This window comes from Meleagris gallopavo, chromosome 8, assembly GCF_905368555.1.
Source record: "Meleagris gallopavo chromosome 8, MGAL_WU_HG_1.1, whole genome shotgun sequence".
NCBI classification, from domain to species: domain Eukaryota; kingdom Metazoa; phylum Chordata; class Aves; order Galliformes; family Phasianidae; genus Meleagris; species Meleagris gallopavo.
Genome location: NC_139411.1, coordinates 18,482,594 through 18,489,224, shown reverse-complemented (window position 1 = coordinate 18,489,224; position 6,631 = coordinate 18,482,594).

The following is a 6,631-nucleotide window of genomic DNA, read 5'->3' as shown; positions in this document are numbered from 1 at the left end:
AGCTAACTTGGCTGCTTGGGGTTTGAGTTATTTTCATGACTCGAGCATCTAAACCATGGTGGCCCACTGCTGTGGGAGTGTCACCCATTACACCACCCTCAGTGAGACCATTGTTATTATTGATGTCTGCTGTTTATTTGTAGTTGAAGGGAAGGGGAACGTGTGTCTCCACACTGCAGTGCAGCTTGTCTATGCAGCTCTCCAGTCCCTGCCACATTTCCAGGGCCCTTTCCCTGCCCAGGGACTTGACTAGCAGTCAGCTTTACTGTCTGAAATATCACCCCCATCCCTCACCCAAAGCTTCCTGTGCTGACTAAAATATTAAGGAGGACAAACAATATCTGTAGATGTTTGTTTATTTGTAGGGTCATGTATTCATGCCTGGTTTAGACTCATCCTTCTGAGGAATTTCAACTATTTTCCTGAAAATCGAAGGGACTTTTATAGCCCTGGTGGGAAGGGAAGGCCTGTGGTGGATATTGGGCTCAGCTGCCCGTTGCAGGATGGCCAGGACCATAAGGATTACTCTGCAATGACACCTAAATGTGTAGTTGGACAAAGCAGGGCACATTGATGGTATGAGTAGAGACCTGTGGGAGAAAGGAAATGAGTGGAAACTGGGATGTTAAGAGCTTACTGCAGAAAGGAGTGGATTGGCCCATGGCCATCGGAGAGGTTAGTGGAGAAGTATGGAGAGGTACTGCTCTGCTCCTTCCTTTGCCTGTTCAGGCAGCAGTGGGGTTCTCTAGAGATATTTATCTTCCCTTTAACTGAAGTTCCTGGCCTCTGCTAGAAGCTGTTTGGGAACTTCCTTCTGATGTGTGTCTGTATTGGGCTCTCTCTTTCCCATCACAAGATTCTTCAGCCACAGGCTGTGAGAAGAAAAAGTGAGCTATTTGCATCATGAGATAATTATTTTTAAACCCTTTGTGGCAATAATTAATGTTCACCCTGGGTCTCACTGACAGCTGGGCCTCCCTCAGGAAGCCAGGCTGGTTGGTAGGGCAGAGGATGCAGGGGAAAAATGGGGTGTCAGGAGTTGGAGCTGTGAGGTACCTCCTGCCAGTGCTTGCAGTTAGGAAGCTTCCATCTAGATCTTGGGAAGCACCTGGGCTTCTGCTAACTGTGAGATTTCAGGACAGACATGTCACATAGTGGATGTATAATCAGGCTCAAGTTCACACCCACTGCTGGCCCTTATAAAGGCAGGGAAGTGGAGATGCTCAACCGTTTCTACAAAAAAATATTTTCATTTAAGAAAACATAAAATGGCTTAGGTGGGAAAGGACCTTAAAGATCATCTAGTTCCAACCCTATGCTGTGGGCAGGGCTGCCAAACACCAGATCAGGCTGCCCAGAATCCCATCCAAACTGGCCCTGAATGCCTCCAGAGATGGATGCCGTGACCCTTCCCAGATTTCCAGTGTTGGATCACATTTGGCTTTGTGTGTTTGCAATCAAAGCTTTAAAAAGTACAGTTAAAACAACAACAACAACAAAAAAAACAAAAAGCAAACAAACAAACAAAAAAAAAAAAAGCAAAAAAACCACAACACTAATATTTGAGAGAGAGTGGAGGTTTTTTTTTCAAAAGATAGATTACCTGTTACTTCTGAAAATTGATTTTCTGGCAAATGGTTATATTACAGCCATTTTTCATTAAAAAGTAATCTGCTGGCCAGCTGGAACACAATCATGTGAGGAGAAGGAGATCTCCATGTGATGCAGTACAACTTGGACAGGCAGAAGGTGGGAGGGGAAATGGCCGCCTCAAGGTTTTCTCAAGCACTGTTGCAGGCAGTATGTGCAGCAGTAGGCAGATGGAACACCTGGGTGTCCTGCTGGGCTGTGTGGTTGCATGCTGAGCAGCTGCAGCTGCCTCTGCATCCCCAATGCGATGCTCTGTGCACCCAGAAAACTGCAGGGACAAAAATGCCACAGACTGCAGGTCTATGGAAGAGGTCTCCCCATCTGAGGGTTGAAGTACAGACATTTTTCTGTCTGAGGAGTTGAAGGGATAGTGGTGAAGAGGTTAAAGAGCATTAAGCTATGGGGAGGGAAAACACACATATAGCGCCTGAGCCCCCTGTTGACACTTAGGGAATCACCGTGACCATGCACAGATTTGAAATTATGGTACAACCTGTGGGCATATAATGGAAAGTGGTGTAGAAGTGACTTTCAATACATTGCATCAAAATATCTGCTGGCTGAAGGTGCAGAGTACAGTGGCACAGACATTATATCTCCCGAGGATTTTGTGATATCCAGATACTAAAAAGCAGCTGTAATCCCTGCAGTGTGCTGCTGGAGCTAAGCACTGAGATACTGGATCTCATGATCTGTCCTGGAGGATAGATGAGCATAACAGCAATGGAACTGGATAAACAGCAGCTTTTTGTTTTGTGCAGTTCTTGTTTTGCATCTGTTTACTTTTTCCAAAGCCTTCTATCCTAGTCTCTCCTAATTAAAGTGAACACGTATAGTTGAGGGTGCTAAAATAATTTCCTGCTCCTTTGAGGTTACTGGAGATAGTGGATTCTTTGTCCCACTTTCTCATATCAGTTTTTCTTGTTACATGCAGTCCGGTTTTAGCCTGCATTTTGTGCAATTGGGGCTCTTCAAGCTCAGTAAATAAAGGCTTGCAGAAAAATAAAGAAGTCCAAACACTGCAGTGTTTCCATCTTGGCCTCTATAGGTCCATTAGTTTTTAGTCTTATGTTGCAATATCAGTATACACAAAGTTGCAGGGTCTGATAACAGGAGAGCGGCCTGTTGACTGCAGAGGTTACCACATAATGCCAGAATTGCACCTATGATGGGGTGATACTGTAGTAAAGTACAGGTACCATCATAATACCAAGCAGTTGTATTGCTGTTTTGCACTTTGTAAATGGAGAAATGTTGCACAACTTCTTTGCGACAACTTTATCAGGCTTCTTAATCTACTGAAGGGGGGGTGATAAAAGCTGAGAAGCCATATTAGTGCTGTTCCCCACACTCAAATGCTCTCCACAAATATTCTTCCAAGTAAAATTCAGGCCACAAGAATGCTTGCAGAAAGCTGAGAGCTTTCTATCAGCACTCCAGGAGTTTGCATGATTGCCAGCTGCCCCCTGTGCTGCTTGCTTCATTGAGGTTGGATAGGTGCAAATATGTGGAGCTGGATCCAGCAATGTAATGGTAAAAATTGGTTTGCTTCCCATATACTATTGTACTCCATCAATCTTCTCAGTGTTGTTGGCTGTGTTTGCCGAGTAAATATGATTCTATGTGTCTTCAGGCTGCATGCAGTAGTTGAGTGCTGGCGTTAGGCTACCAGCATGAAATTAGGTGTTGACTTGAAGCCCAACTCCCACAGCAGAGGCACTCTGCCAGCCATCCTTTCTGGGTTACATGAGATGCGGGCTTGGTGCCTGAAATTCCCTATGATGGCTCTAACCATGCAGATCTGAAGCTGAGAGACACTGGCTGTACCCCTATGGAACAGCCTGATCATCTCTGATTCCCTGCCCCAGCTGCTCAAGTGCATGATGTGGTTGAGATGGGTAGTACATCTCACAGCCTTGGTTTGTAGACCCAGGCATTTAAGGAACAGAAAGAGTAATGCATGTGGGTGAGCAGCTGGCAGCAGCATCTTTGTTGGCTGCCCTTATCTGAAACACCCATGTTCCACAGTGTTTCATTTACAATGACTTAGATAAAATAATCCTGTAATAAAAGAAAATCAAAACACACATGGGACAGTAAACTGGCAGAAAGTGAGGTAAGCCTATGGGATTTACTGAACTAGTGGGTATGGTTAGTGGATGGTGAGATCCAGAAAAAAAAAAAGAAAAAAAAAAAGAGTGAAATTTCATTTAGTAAGTGAGGAAATGGGATGGTACAAGGAAGAAGACTCCTTCCTCCTCTGGGGCTCTCCCTTGTGCTTGCTGCCACGGCCTTGTGAGGCAGTGGCTTTTTCTTCCTGTATCTGTGTAGTGTTTAGCATAGACAGGGACCTGGTTTGAGGCTGGTTTGCTTACGTGCTATCACAGCAATAATAAGAGTAGAAAAAAAGTTTGTGATATTTGTCAGGGAAAAAACAATAATCTGCTCTGATTTTTGGCATTTTGCTATATACATCACTGGAAATTGTGCAAAAACACAGCCAAAGGAGTTGTATAAACTGCCATAAATGTAAACCAGATATTGTCAATTTTGGGCATTTGTAGTGGTGATGTAAACTGAGCCAGAAATGCTGAGTCTACGGTCCAGGAAACAGCCAAAATGCAGCCAAAAGCTGTTTCCCTGTGCTTAATTTAGTACAGGTGTGACTGGATAGGTACCGAGTCACAGTCCTGATCACTTTCTGTGCAGGGAAAGCTTAGAGAAAAGTGACTGGGGACCCTTGATGAAAAGTCACAGAACTTCAGCTGAGCTTTATGATGAGAAAATAAAAATGGGTGAAATGATGGTATCTGTAAAACTGCCCTGTGGGCTCATTTGTTAGGCTTCTCTAAGGGAATGCCTGTGAAATGCTATGTGAGTAGATGCGAGTTCAGCCTGCCTGAGTGCACTGAAAGCCATGTGAGCACAAGTTGGGTGATCTTACACTTGAGCTCAGAAATTTTACTGTGAGCTTCAGCTTGGTGTTTCCAAGCCCCTGAGGAGTGAAACTGGTGAGAAGTGCCATGCAAAGCGTCACCCTGCCTTCTTTGGATTTTAGATTTTTACTTGAATACTTGTGGCTAGTTGCAGTCAGAAAGCTGGCTGGAACGGTCTATGGGTCAGACTTATGCATCTGCCTTGATTTCTGGTTGGCTCAGCACATGTGGTTGGGTGGGATCACAACCTCTTTATAATAAGACTTTGCAGATGTACTTCAACCAAAGCTTGAAAGGTGACCAGATCCTGGTTGACCTGGGCTTCTGAGGGATGTGAGAGTACTTCTCTTTTACGGGCTGGAAGCTGCAGCCAGACAAATTCAGTGTGGAAATAAGGAGCAGATTTCTTGACAGTGAACAGAATGAACTACTTAGATGATTTACTGGAGGCTGTTCAGGCTTCCCCATCACAAGCTGTCTTTAAATCAGACCAGGTGGCTCTAAAATTGCAGCTTTCCCCAGCAGAATGATGGGCTCACCCCATTCTCTGGTCAGTGTGATACCAGACCCCAGGCTGTAACAGCTCCTTCTGCACTTGAAAACCTATGGGTCCTGTGGATAGTTAGAACTGTGTAGTCTGTAGAGGAGAAGAGCTCTCACATGCACTAAGCATCTGGCAAAGTCTGTCAGATCTGTGAAGAAAAGGGACTGGACTTACCACTTGGATTTTATGAGAGAAGAATGTCTCCCTGTATATAAAAGGCTAAAGCTGGACAGAGGCCAGGCAGGACAGCTGCCTCTCAGAGTCTGACCCCGTTAACAGTCTAAATACTGATATACCCTGACTGCCTGCTGCTCCAGCACTGGATGGGGTTTGGGGAGCTGATAGATTTAAAATGTGCGCTTCTGTAGTGGCCTTAGTGCCAGTAACTGTAGTGCTGGAAGACAATGGGATGGGGAACATGGCTTCTTGAGAGCGCACTGGGTAGAAGAAAAGAGCAGAGCTCAGAGGTTAACTCATGCAAGAACTGAGTTTACATGTAATGTTTTGCTTTCATCAATGGCATCCAAACCAGCCTGGGAGGTAGGCAGTCAGAAAAGTACATGTGTATGCATTCCTATGGACTGGAAAGTAGCTCGGATGCTGCAGGAAATTTCTTAATTTCAGACTCATGAAATGAAGCTGTTTTGAAGAAAAAATAAAGTAAAACAGCAAAGAAGTACAAAGAATCAATTCCTGCTAGAAACGGTGGCTTTTTAGAGGAATCTCATGTGATCTGCAAAATCCAAATAGCCAGCAGCCTTTGATCCAGCTGCCCTACCAGAGAGGTGATGCTGTGCAAACAGAGCTCCGAACTAGCTCAGAGGTGCCAGGACATAACATGCCACTGGCAAACTGTTTGCAGTGCAGCTAGCACTGTAGCTATGGTGCTCTTGTTGTGTCTCTATGAACTGTGTATCTTTCCAAGCTGATTGTTTCTTCCTTGGCTGGCTGAGGATATCCATAAAATCCAGGATAAATCATTCTGATGTGGTGAGCATTCTCTCACCTAGCTACCTCTCCCCATCACAGACATCACCCCGGCAAGCTGTGATGACAGATGATGCCACGTTTGGCAGATGGACTCCTGACATTTACAGGCTCTGTCTCTGTTCCATTAGAGACCACGTGCATGGCAACACAACCCAACCCCACCAGGTTCCTGGCCCAGCTCACCAATGTTCACTGTTTTAAAGGCAGCCTCTAAAAATGTCAGTGCTTCCCCTGTCAGCATCTCACAATGTGAGTGCTGCACTATACTTACTGATGGGGAAAACAGCACAACACGGGCAGTTTCTGGGTTGCTTCTTCACAGCCATTGCTTGTGTTACACAGTTGTCTCTAAAAAACAGGAACTGTGTGAGGACAGTTCATTCCTATGAATTCCAGCAGGCTGCTCCATGCATGAGGTGCAGCAACTATTTACCCTCCTAAGCCTATTCATCTTTTCTACCTCTGTGAGAACCAGCCAGCCTCAGAGCAACTAGACAATTCAAGATTCCCA